The following is a 13,292-nucleotide window of genomic DNA, read 5'->3' on the forward strand; positions in this document are numbered from 1 at the left end:
AAAAGTGATAGCAACGCGTCATCAGAAAACCCAAAATGCGTACACTTACTCGCGTACGACGCCGGAAGTATTTTTCGGCACGGCTGCAAGATCCTCCTTTGGTCAACTAAATACCCTGACAGGATTCTCATACGCCGATGCCCTTCGATCGGGGACGGAAAACCCACTCCAGTCTAATCTAGGAAACGCTCAGCAGATCCAAGAACAGTCGCAAAGCACTCTGGAAACTATGATGGTCACCATGCAACAAAGTATGATGGAACTCATGTCATTCATGAAAACGACCATGCAAACACTGGTTCAAAACCAGAACATGGTGTTACAGCTACTTGCAGCTAAGCAGTCCAAATAATCAGATGGCAAACCTACGAATAACAATGTGGAACGCCAATGGCGTTTCACGGCACAACCTTGAAGTAACACAGTTCCTGAATGAAAATCATATCGACATTATGCTACTGGTAGCGACGCACCTCACAAACAAATACAACTTCCAAATAAGAGGCTACACTTTCTACCGCACAGACCATCCAGATGGTAAAGCCCACGGCGGAACCGGCATCCTAATCAGGGAACGCATCAAGCACCACTTTCACCAAAGGTTTTCAACTAATTACCTGCAAGCCACGTCTATCAAAGTGCAGTCAGGCAACGGAAACCTCACCATAGCCGCTGTCTACTGCCCGCCTCGCTTTACAATTTCTGAAGGACAATTCATGGACTTCTACAACTTGCTTGGAGACCGCTTTATAGCTGCAGGGGACTATAATGCCAAACACACGCACTGGGGATCACGCCTTGTGACTCCCAAAGGAAGGCAATTATACAATGCAATCATAAAACCGAACAACAAATTAGACTATGTTTCCCCTGGCAGCCCCACATACTGGCCAAGAGACCCCAGGAAAGTTCCAGACCTAATAGACTTTGCGGTGACAAAAAACATTCCCCGCAATATAATAAGCGCCAAAGCGCTTTCGGACCTGTCGTCAGACCATTCGCCAGTGCTAATAACTCTTCTTCAAAGCATAAGAACCACAGATCACCCCCTCAGGCTGACGTCGCACAGAACCAACTGGTTAAAATATAAAAAGTATGTAAGCTCACACATCAAATTAACCCCTCACTTCAACATCGAAGCGGACATCGACTGCTCTACCGATGCTCTTGAAGAAGTATTCGGAGGCAGCCACTATCTCAACACCACAAGGCAGGGACGCGCAAACCAACCACTTCAAAACTAATCTGCAAATTGAACGGTTAGTCCTAGAAAAGAGGCGCCTGCGACGTGCCTGGCAAGCCAACAGATCGCCGTCATCAAAACAACGTCTTAAGGAAGCCACTCGCTCACTAAATCGAGCTCTAAAGCAAGAAACAGAAAATGCACAGCTGCAGTACATTACAAAACTATCGCCAACCAGTACAAAACATCCTCTGTGGAGGGCTCACCCAAATCTGAGCTCTCCAATCGAAACAGTGACTCCGATAAGAAACTCATCTGGCATCTGGGCCCGCAGCGACGAAGATAGAGCCAAAACTTTTGCGTTACATCTAAGAAACGTCTTCCAGCCGAACCCTGCCACTGGTTCATTTTTCCTACCACAAATCGAATCTGAATCTATTTCCCTACCACCATTGTTTCAGCCAAAGGAGATCGCGAAAGTCATTGGGGAACTGAAACCAAAAAAGGCCCCTGGCGGTGACCAAATAACCCCAAAAATGTTAATTGAACTTCCAAACTCTGCCATTGAGGTTATCTGTAAGCTCTTCAATGGGATTATAACTCTCGGCTACTATCCGAAAAAATGGAAAAAATCTATTATCATTATGATACCGAAGCCCGGAAAAGACCACACAATTCCGTCATCCTACAGACCAATTAGTTTATTATCGTGTCTGTCTAAGCTGTTCGAAAAATGCCTTCTAACTCGCATAACACCATATCTAGGAGCACACAATGTTATCCCTGCTCATCAATTTGGATTTCGTCAAAACCATGGAACAATCGAACAAGTTAACAGAATAACATCAGAAATACGCACAGCCTTTGAGCATCGGGAATACTGCAGCGCAATATTCCTCGATGTATCTCAAGCCTTCGATCGAGTATGGCTAGATGGCCTCATGCAAAAAATCAAAACACACTTACCTGATTACACTCACAAGCTTCTTGAGTCGTATCTATACAACAGGACCTTCGCAGTAAGGTGCAATACAACAAACTCCGACGACTACATTATCAAAGCTGGAGTCCCGCAAGGAAGCGCGCTAGGGCCTACTCTGTTCCTCCTATACACAGCGGATATTCCCACGAACGAGCAGCTAACAACATCTACGTTCGCTGAGGACACCGCAATTTTAAGTCGCTCGAGGTGCCCAGGCCGAGCCACAACACAGCTAGCAAACCACCTCCTCGTATTAGAGAGGTGGCTATCTGATTGTCGGATTAAAATAAATGAACAAAAATGTAAACACATAACGTTTACTCTCAACAGGCAAACATGCCCTCCACTATTATTGAATAATACGCAGATTCCCCAAGTCAACGATGTAACGTATCTCGGCGTCCACCTTGACAGACGACTAACCTGGAGAAGACACATCGAACGCAAGAAAGTACATCTAAAACTAAAGGCCAGCAGCTTCCACTGGATTCTTAACGCTCGTTCGCCCCTGCGTCTGGACTACAAGGTTTTGCTCTACAACTCCACTCTCAAGCCCATCTGGACATATGGCTCCCAGCTATGGGGGAACGCCAGCAGAAGCAACATAGACATTATACAGCGCGCTCAATCGAAAATCCTGCGAACTATCACTGGGGCACCATGGTATATTCGCAACCAAAACATCCACAGGGACCTAAGCATTCTTACCGTTAAAGATTAAATAGACAAACAAAAAGCGTCCTACAACGAAAAACTCTCTGTGCACCCCAATCGCCTCGCAAGAGTCTTGACTTGGGTTTCCAGCCGATCCCGTCTACAACGCAACGACCTGCCAAGCCAGCTATAACTTTCGGGCCCCTTTAGCACAACATCAGTCATATGACTGTGAGTTAGATTAATTAGTCTAAGATTTGATACACTTATTGTTAGTATCCAAAGGGAGAAGATTCAATAAATAAATAGCAAAGCATTTAAAAAAAAAAAAAAAAAAACTTACTCGCCGTCTCACCGACTCAACGGCACACTGACGCGCCAATGCAGTCAGCACATGTTTTAGCCGAGCGAACTGCACCATAATCATAATTCCCTGACCTACTTTAGAATATAGCTTATTTCACTAATCATTACACTAAGCTTCCGTGTTCCAAGTAGTATATAAGCAGGTATCAAATGAAGAATAAATCAGTTATCAACACACCTCATAACTCCGCGGTTCTACTTCATACCTCTGGGGATAGGGTTCGTAATACACTATTTCAACTAGCAGCTAACCACGTTAGCTTATCCTCAGCGCAGCTCAGCATCGCCTGTGGTCCGGCATCGCAGTAACCATCGTTACCATTGCCACGACGCGATCGTCCTGCCATCAAAGCGTCCCCGTGCCAACGACAAGTGCTTATTTCCCTCTTGTCCCGCGGTGTGACCCAGAAGTGTCTACTTTGGTTAGGCACAAACATTGGTGACCCCGACGTGATCCACCAAAGGCCGAACCTCTGACTGGTGATAAGACCCGTTAAGTTCACCACATCCACCCGCCCTGGAAACCATAGCTCATCCTGCTTCACAGCATACGCTTCGTCATCCAGCGTCAAAGGATCGTCAGCTTAATCCAGCTTCACAGGATAAGCTTCCTCTTCCAGCGTCACAGGATCGTCAGCTTTATCCAGCTTCACAGGATACGCTACTTCATCCAGCGTCACAGGATCGTCAGCTGTAACCAGCTTCACAGGGTACGCTTCTTCTTCCAGCGTCACAGGAACTCAGCTTAATCCAGCTTCACAGCTTCATCCAGCTTCACAGGATACACTTCTTCTTCCAGCGTCACAGGAACGTCAGCTTCATCCAGCTTCACAGGATACCCAGCTTCATCCAGCTTCACAGGATTCTCAGCTTAATCCAGCTTCACAGAACTCAAAGCTTCATCCAGCTTCAAAAGATACGCTTTTTCTTCCAGCGTCACAGGAACGTCAGCTTCATCCAGCTTCACAGGAATATTTGTTTCCAAGACACACAATATGCCTACTTCATTCATAGAAGAAACAAGTCACACATGAATTGATTTACACAATTAAGAATGGCAAGGATTCTGCCGACCGACGCCATCGAGATTCCGGTAAGCTAAATCAGTTAAACGATCTCTGGCAGCAGTTTTGCGACCTAGATGAAGAAGTCCAGCAAGCGGCACTACCCACTGGAAATGAGTACTCTTCACGACTAGTAGCACTTAAGGAGCTGGTAGAAAAATATCAGAATATCTTTCTGGACAACATGCCGACTGGAAGCGGGCTTCCGAAGGCCCCCAGACGAACCTCGGTCAACATCAAGATCACAACAAGAGATCAAGTCCAAGAAGATTCCGCAACTGACACGGGGATCCGACAGTTGCAGAGAAGATGCAACGAATTGGAGTCATCATTAACATTACCCTCGAACGCCCCAACTGTCACCCCAGCCCTACAAAGGCACCTGGATCTCCATTGGGCGTTACTGAGGCAAGCCCACGACGAATTGGATAGCACACCTGGGGCCGCAGCTCTGGCAGAAGCAGAGCTAGCTCAATTCCACACATTATACGAGGAATACGAAATGAACCTACTTCGAGAAAACGATGCGCCAATGAGCCTAAACTTGGCACTTCCGCCAATTAGCATTCCGGAGTTCAACGGCGAGTATCTAGACTAGCCACGGTCCCATGATCTCTTTGTGGAATTGGTACATAATAAACCATATTCGGCCAGTCAAAAACTGAATATTCTACAGAGTTCGCTTCGTGGTGAAGCGAGGATCGTTTTGACAGACACAGCCTTCTCACAGGGTGGCTATTACGACACCTGGCTGCATTTAAAGGCCAAGTACCAGAACGGACAAATACTACAATATATAGTAGCCAGATACTAAACAGCTAGTAAACAACTTGTATACATCTAGTAAACAACTTGTATACATCTATTAAACATATAGAAACCAGATACTAAACAACTTGTATACATCTACTAAATATATAGTAACCAGCTAATCAGTATTGTAATTAAAGAGTTTATTAAACTTATTCAGAATCTTAGACAATGATGCCTTACTCATACAAATAGTATACAAATAGAATAGAATTAGAAAACTAGAACTAGAAAAATAGCTGACAACAAAAACCGATATTACCAGGTCCCAACACCTGTATCATAAACTTCAATCAAAAATTAAATTGAAAGACGCTCCTATGCTAACTAACGAGACTTTCGAAATATATTACAATATTATTAAGGGATGGAACAAATGAATGCTTTAAAAATAATTCAACATCTGAGAAATATTAAATTGTGAGAACAACTTTACATCTATCTATGGGAACCAACCGAAAATATGCGTTTGGACCGAAGGTTAACAACCCATATATTTCTTACAGAGGGAGGAGTCAGAAAATTAATTATATAAAAATATATATAATATATATTTAATTATTATAATATATATTACTACACCGGGTAGTCCACACTTGAAACAGAACACCTTTAACACCTCCGATTCACACGCGTTGAATGGGTGTCCCACGGATCCACAATTAAAGCATGTAAGTGGCTGTCGTTCCCTGTTGTTCTCCCAGTGTCTAGCTAATGCCTCCACTTCCTCTTGTTCTCCAGGTAAACTCTCTTCTCCGACTGATTCTGGACAAAGCTCATCGATCCTCGGTGAGTTTCGCGGTTGCTTAGATGTCGGGTACATCGAGTCGCCAATATTCCCTCCGCATCGTGGCATTCATGTCGGAGTTGATCCATGTTAGTGATGTATATCGGGTATATAATTATCGAAATCTGATCCCTAATGTTCATTTTTATCACTTTTATCAGGTCGAAGTCGGAAAACGGCGTCTCTAGTCAAGATCTGAGCGCTAGCATGGTCTGGATGTACGCCTCGATGGTTCCTCCGGGCTTTTGCTTCCGTTCTCGCAGCTCATACTCTCGCTCGAAGTTGGATCGGTGACTCTGAAACTGCTGTTGCAGCGCGTACCTCAGGTTAGTCCACTCTTGCTTCTCCGTCGACCTCACGTACATCCAGTACCACTCCTTGCCTTGTCCTTCCACTAATACGTGAAATTCTCTTAGGACCTCCTTCCACGGCACCTGATACGACCTTTGGAGATGTTCGAGGCGGAATATAAATTCTGACAAGGGCATACTTCTGGGACTTCCATCGAAACTGAGCCCCCACTTCCGCAGCTGGCCGACTTTAAACGCAGAATCGCCTGCTGCACCGCTTGACTGACGCTGATCTGGTCCTGGATTGAAGTTGTACTGTGTCCCACCGTTTCCAGGAGGATGTTCTGGGGGCGTCGTGTGAGACCCATTCCAACTTCTTGGTTCCTGCTCCGTCGACCAGGCGGTTTGCCGATACCCTTCCGATGCGTGACGATTCATCTCCTGCTTCTCCTGCGCCCCAGATGTTGGCGGCGGGAATCCCATATAGGAACGTACCCCTGGCAGTGTGATTGGCGGAGGTGGTTGTAACATCCTCGGGTCGAATGTTGGCATCTGACTCGGTTTCGCCCGCGGCTGCTCTGCAATGCCTTGAGGTGGCGGCATCGGCGTCCCCGAAGAGGGTATTTGGCCCTGTCCAACTTGTTGTCCTTGGGCCTGGCGAACCTGCGACATCTCTGCGCCACTCCGCCATGCAGTCATTAATGTCCTTCATGAACTGCAACATATCCTGCTGCATCTGCTGTTTGAACATTTCGTATGCCGTCGACATTCCCACCTGGTACGTATGTTGTGCTTGAACCAGTGCTGCGTTAACCCCTGACTTTATTTCAGATGGCAAAGACTTTGGTATGGCCCCGGTTCCGCCTGCCGACTGAAGACCACTCGCTTCTCCTGGACTTCCGCTTCCCATTCCTTCAGGATTCTGCTCCCTTACCGACTCCATGCCTTCGGGTGCCGATATGTTCTCCAATTTCTCCTCTTGATTCGCTTGTGAGCGAGTTACTGGCGGAGTCATACCTGCTGGTACCCTATTCCGGATGAACTCCAAGCTCCTCCTCAATTTTCTATATATATCCTAATTTCTTTCTTATGTATATTTGTTTTTCATATCTCTTTCTACAAATTCTGGGGGTATGGGACGTAGCTATTTACATTACCCACTAACTTTTCTCTCCTTTCCTTCAGTTCCTAATCCGTTCGTGTCAATTTTTTATAATTATTTAAACGATTTTACTAATTTACGTGATCTTTATCTTTCAGCCTCGACTTAAAATTTGCTGGGCAACGATGTCACACTTTATTCCAGTGTACATGGACCACACCAACTCCAAGCATAGACAATAAATTTAGATAAGTTATTACAAATTTACTTTACCACAGACAACATATTAAAAAGACAGTTGTTTTCTATTTCTTTCACATACTGATGTACCTCCTAGCCTGGCTTCGCATGTCCCGCCTTTACTCGGTCATGGGTCCACTTGTAGACGGTCTCCTCTCTCTCAGCAAGGATTGTGCTCAGCAGAAAGGACATTTCGGAATATCATTCACTGTGGCTACGATGGGTTCGACCCTCTAAGCCCGCCCACGGTCCAAAAAGCTGGTTTCCGATGTCGTTTTCTGTTGCCACATTCCCTGGTGAGTATTTACATTTTATGTTATGCTTGAAATATTTTACTTTTATTGATTCCATTTCATTAATTTTTTATATTTTCATTGGGCGCCATTTGTCATGTCCTGTTTTTCGCGCAGTGTAGGTGCCGGCTAGTCATCGACCGTCCCAGGGAGGGGAACAACCAACAATGTTGTCTACGCAGCGGACACAACAAAAACAAAACGGAAATTCAAACTCGGGCGACAGCAATTTCACGACGGATTTTTCTTGAACAAATGGACTGGACAACACAGCTCTTATCGTGGTCCTGGAGTCCCTCCCAACCATGAGTGCATCCTTCAACATTTTGGACACATCTCCCAAATCTGTTTTGTGGGTCATGCTACCTCGCCTAACTCATCTCACCCCCAACACGAATTTTTATTCACAACACTTCATTATGTTTTCACATTATAATTCAGAAATTTCACTTAAATTTTAACATTTAATAATCCTACCTACGGTACCGAACTTTTACAGGGAGTACATATATATATGAATAAATAAATAAATAACAATAAACAATGTTCCAATAGTTTTGGGTTTGTGTGAATAAATAGGTTAAATAAATAAATAATTTAAATATATATAAGTATGAATAAATTAATTTGGGCGGGTTACATAATCTGAGATATCAGTCTCAATTTTTATATTTTAACTTTCGGCTTGCTGACTTGGTTTGTCGTTTGCAGTTTTCGGGAACAAGTTTTATTTTTCTGTGGCAAATATAATTTTAAGGGGCGAATAAAAACCTGTGGCCATCCGTGGATGAGTGGCCAATTTGTCGAAAATTTGGATCTCCTCCTGGTGGCTGGTCTTCGTCTCTCCTTATGTAAGTCTCTTTTCCTGATCCAGGCTTATCCCTCACGGAATATAGGGTAGGAACTTGACTTCTGCTAATATTATAATTTTTTCCAACAGAACCGTCTGCGACCAGTTACTTTTGCCCTTTAATCACCCTTGCTTGTTTTATTTTTCCAAGCCTCTCTCCGCACAAAAACCACTCAAACTTTTCGAGTTTAAACCTTGGTTCATTTTGGAGTTATCCGGTTTAAGGAACCAGTTCCATGACTTGATTAAGCTGCACGACTCCCTGAGCTCACGAGTCGTCGATAGTCGTGTATCGATTTTTCGCCTATCGTTATCAGTCTTAATGTAAACATATTTGCTAAATTCCCAATTTGTGCATAGTTTTGTCGTTTAGCACATAACAAGCACACTACGGTTGCGATGCTCGTCTCGGAACAGGAGTGGAGGATGTGCGTGTGCTGCTGGTTGTTCTGCTCTAGGTAGGCCACCGCCCACAACCCTGAGATTAAAGCTTGGTGAGTGTGATTTGCTAGCCGGGCACTATTGTTTCAGATCCTTTGCATGGAAAACTCCCAAAGGATTGCCGCGCAAGTTTTCCAAAGCGTACAAAGAGTTTCCCAACGCTTTTGTGACTCGACATTTAGTATACTTTCTGCAAAATTTAGAATTCTTATTCTTGCTGAAGTCACTTAGAACAAAGTTTCTCTTATATATTTCTTGTCCCGGTGAGTATTGAATCTCTCGGGCCTTTAAGTTGTCACTCTTCGCTGCTTTCTCGTAGGCCTGATGTATCCTTTTTTTATTTTTTCTTTGGATAGCTGTTGTCGTTCCGACCTGGGCAATTGGGCTATCTCAGCTTCATTCAGGGCATTCAACTTGCGAGCCAGCGAGTAATATTTCCCATTCGTAAATATGTGCTGTCCGAACATGGCGAAGTACGGCGAAGTTCCGGTGCTGCTATGGATGGATGACCTCAGCGACGCTTGTATGTCCGCTAAGTGTTCATCCCATCGCGTGTGGTCGTCCTGGATGTTTACTCGAATTGCTGCTAACACGGATTGGTTTACTTTCTCCGAAGGATTGGATTGTGGTGCGTATCACCCTGTCTTCATGTGTGTAATCCCATATTCTTGTAGCATGTTCTCGAATTCCTTGGAGACAAATTGTCTTCCGTTGTCCGTTTGGACTGTTTCCGGAACTCCGAATTGTGTGAATATTCCTTCTTGTAGGAATCGGGTTACAGCTGTCGATGTGGCCTTCGGCATGGCTTTTAGCCACACAAACTTGGTCAAGTGATCCAACGCGATAAATAGCATGGTATTTCCTCGGCGAGACCGCGGATACTTTCCTAAGAAATCCAGGTACAACTTTTGAATGGGTCGATCTGTCCGTACTTCCTTCCCCATCACTGGTCGCTTTATCTGCGTTGTGTGCTTGTTCTCTTTGCAGTTTTCGCTTGCTGCTACAAAGTCTCGGACTTGAACTACCATTTTGGGCCAGTAATACATCTGCTGAAGTCTCGCTAAGGTCTTCGCCATGCCCCTATGCATTGCCATGTCGCCGCTTGCTGGATTAGAGTTGTCGTCAACGCTTCCGGAATCCACAGTTTCCATTCAAATTCCTCACTTTCCTTCCTATTGAAGTGTGTCTTCTTGAATAGAACTCTTTCTTCCACACGTAAGTCCGGATATTTATCTCTTCCTTGCTCTTCAACCAACTGCAGTCTTTCCAGGTATTCAGGACTCTCAAATTCCGTTGTTTCAAAATCGAAGAACTCTACTTCGGCGGTTTCATTCGGCCGAGATAGCATGTTGGCCACGATGTTGTTGTTTGTGCCTAACCGAAGTAGACACTTCCGGGTCACACCGCGGGACAAGGGGGTAATGAGCACTTGTCGCTGGCACGGGGACGTTTTGATGGCAGGACGATCGCGTCGCGGCAATGGTAACGATGGTTACTACGATGCCGGACCACAGGCGATGCTAGAGCTGCGCTGAGGGTGAGCTAACGTGGTTAGCTGTTAGTTGAGATAGTGTATTACGAGCCCTATTCCCAGATGTAGGAAGTAGAACCGCGGAGTTAAGAGGTGTGTTGATAACTGATTTATTCTTCATTTGGTACATGTTTATATACTACTTGGAAGACGAAAGTTTAGTGTAATGATTAGTCCTGTGCGCTATATTCTAAAGTAGGTAGGTAGGTCAGGGAGTTTTGATTATGGTAGCAGTTTGTGTAGATGGCTCGGCAGACACTGCAGAATGTGCTGACTGCATTGGCCGGTCAGTGTGCCGTTGAGTCGGTGAGTTAGTGAGACATATAATATGCTGATCAGCCATTCTCATATGCAGTGGGTGCTACTGAGCGCCTGGTACTGTTCCCAACTTGGCTACTGCTTGATTTGTTGGGTGTGGTCATGTTGAGTACCTTTGGGTACGAACATTCTCCCCCCCATTGAGGGGTACCCTCAATTAAGTCGTGATGTCGGTCAGCCCTTGACCGAATTGTATAGGAAGCACCTAACAAATCATTGACCAAGGTGGATCATTCCTTCAACTGCGGTTTGTGATTCAGGTCCTTCACATCTTCTTGATGCTGCTTAACACTCTCCTTTGCGATAAAATTGACATTACCGTGGGGACTGAAATTGTGCTCTCGTAGAACTTGATCATTTGGCACGTCTATGGTATGTGGACATTCTGCAATAAAACTAAGATATTTCTTGGTTAGGTTTGGACATGTTGAACCAAAGTCAGCCTTCTTGTCGGTTTTGAATTGATGAGAAGTCGGTTCTATATTCATCGGATTTTTATCTTTTGTTGACCCATAAGCAGCGTTCGGTCCTGCAAAATCACCTCTGCCCTCTACCAGAATAGGGTTGATTTCCGTATCAGATGAGGTTTCTTTATTGAGATAACCTATGATTACATAACCAAGCCTAGTGCCTTGTGCCAAAGGTTTATTAGGTCCTAGTTCAAGAAGTTCACCGGTTATTACACGAGAATACACCTCAGACCCTAAGGTTAGGTCAATGGGTCCAGGTTGCCGAAAGTCAGGATCTGCTAATGGCAGTCCCCCGGGAATATTAAGATCGTTATCAATCGATACTGACGGTTGGTCTGGAATGACTGTGGGAATAATATATACCTCTATTAGTCTTTCAAACCCTGATGTAACTGATGAGAGCTATAGTGTTGATCTAATTGCTGTTGATATTTTTCCTCCGATTCCAGATATTTCAATCGGTGACCTTTCCTTAAGAGATAGCAGATCTGCCATTCTCCTTGAGATAAGATTCACCTGTGATCCACCATCTATTACAGCGCGACATGTTTGTAATTGACCGTTTGGCCCTTGTAATGAGACCTTGGCGGTCGCGAGCAGAGTATATCCTCCTACGTCGTCGTAGCCTGCAATGGTTACTGCGCCGGCCACTGGATTGCTAGTCGGTCATTGGTGTAACAGTGAATGATGCCGTCGCTGGCAGACTCCACAAGCGGTCGGTGATCCACAGTTTTCAACCTTATGAGCTGTAGACAAACAATTTGTGCATGCTCCTACTTGAATAATGGCTTGGCGCCGTGCTTTGGGGTCCATTTGCTAGATCCGGCTACATGCTCTAAGATTATGTTGTCCTACAGCTCTCTTCGTTGTGAACTGACTGATGGCGGAGTGTTGCTGTCGGTTGAGCGCTTATCGTCTCCAGCATGCAAGCGCGCCGCTCAATAAACGTCAGTACACTCCATAACGTTGGAATTTCCGTTGGTGCATCCGCTGAATTTTCTAGAGCAGTTCGAGACTGCTGGTCTAGTTTTCTTCTGATAAGAAAACACAGGATTGGATCCCAGGATTTTGTGCTGATATCGAGGTTTTGAAGAGTACTCATTGAGTTTTTTATAGTGTCATGTAATGCCCTTAGTTTGCGCGAGGAACCGTCTATAGGCGTATGGTCAATAATTTTTGCTATGGCGGCGAATACTAGTATTTTGCCGTTCTGGTACCTGGCCTTCAACCGCAACCAGGTGTCGTCATAGCCACCCTGTGAGAAGGCTGTGTCTGTCAAGACGTTCCTCGCTTCACCACGAAGCGAACTCTGTAGAATATGTAGTTTTTGACTGGCCGAATATGGTTTGTTATGTACCAATTCCACAAAGAGATCATGGAACCGTGACCAGTCTAGATACTCGCCGTTGAACTCCGGAATGCTAATTGGCGGAAGTGCCAAGTTTAGGCTCATTGGCGCGTCGTTTTCTCGTAGCAGGCTCATTTCGTATTCCTCGTATAATGTGTGGAATTGGGCTAGCTCTGCTTCTGCCAGAGCTGCGGCCCCAGGTGTGCTATCCAATTCGTCGTGGGCTTGCCTCAGTAACGCCCAATGGAGATCCAGGTGCCTTTGTAAGGCTGGGGTGACAGTTGGGGCGTTCGAGGCTAATGTTAATGATGACTCCAATTCGTTGCATCTTCTCTGCAACTGTCGGATCACCGTGTCAATTGCGGAATCTCCTTTGACTTGATCTTTTGTTGTGAGCTTGATGTTGGCCGAAGTTCGTCTGGGGGCCTTCGGAAGCCCGCCTCCAGTCGGCATGTTGTCCAGAAAGATATTCTGATATTTTTCGACCAGCTCTTTAAGTGCTACTAGTCGTGAAGAGTATTCACTTCCAGTGGGTAGTGCCGCTTGCTGGACTTCTTCATCTA

General features: G+C 45.1%; 2 long non-coding RNA genes across 4 annotated transcripts; both read left to right on the forward strand.

Moving 5' to 3' along the window:
* The first annotated feature begins 6,150 nt into the window (after nt 1-6,150).
* LOC139354785 (uncharacterized) lies at nt 6,151-8,379 on the forward strand. 2 transcript variants are annotated; one of them, XR_011605645.1, is made up of 4 exons: nt 6,151-6,914; nt 6,968-7,159; nt 7,397-7,774; nt 7,889-8,378. It is a non-coding gene; the product is annotated as an uncharacterized lncRNA (long non-coding RNA). The 2 variants fall into 2 exon arrangements; XR_011605644.1 differs by having other exon boundaries at nt 6,968-7,774; nt 7,889-8,379.
* Nucleotides 8,380-8,944: 565 nt separating this feature from the next.
* Nucleotides 8,945-10,265, forward strand: LOC139354792 (uncharacterized). 2 transcript variants are annotated; one of them, XR_011605648.1, is made up of 3 exons: nt 8,945-9,115; nt 9,419-9,961; nt 10,050-10,265. It is a non-coding gene; the product is annotated as an uncharacterized lncRNA (long non-coding RNA). The 2 variants fall into 2 exon arrangements; XR_011605649.1 differs by having other exon boundaries at nt 9,419-9,690; nt 10,050-10,263.
* Nucleotides 10,266-13,292: the final 3,027 nt, after the last annotated feature.

Source organism: Drosophila suzukii, unplaced genomic scaffold (assembly GCF_043229965.1).
Source record: "Drosophila suzukii unplaced genomic scaffold, CBGP_Dsuzu_IsoJpt1.0 scf_22, whole genome shotgun sequence".
Lineage (NCBI taxonomy): Eukaryota > Metazoa > Arthropoda > Insecta > Diptera > Drosophilidae > Drosophila > Drosophila suzukii.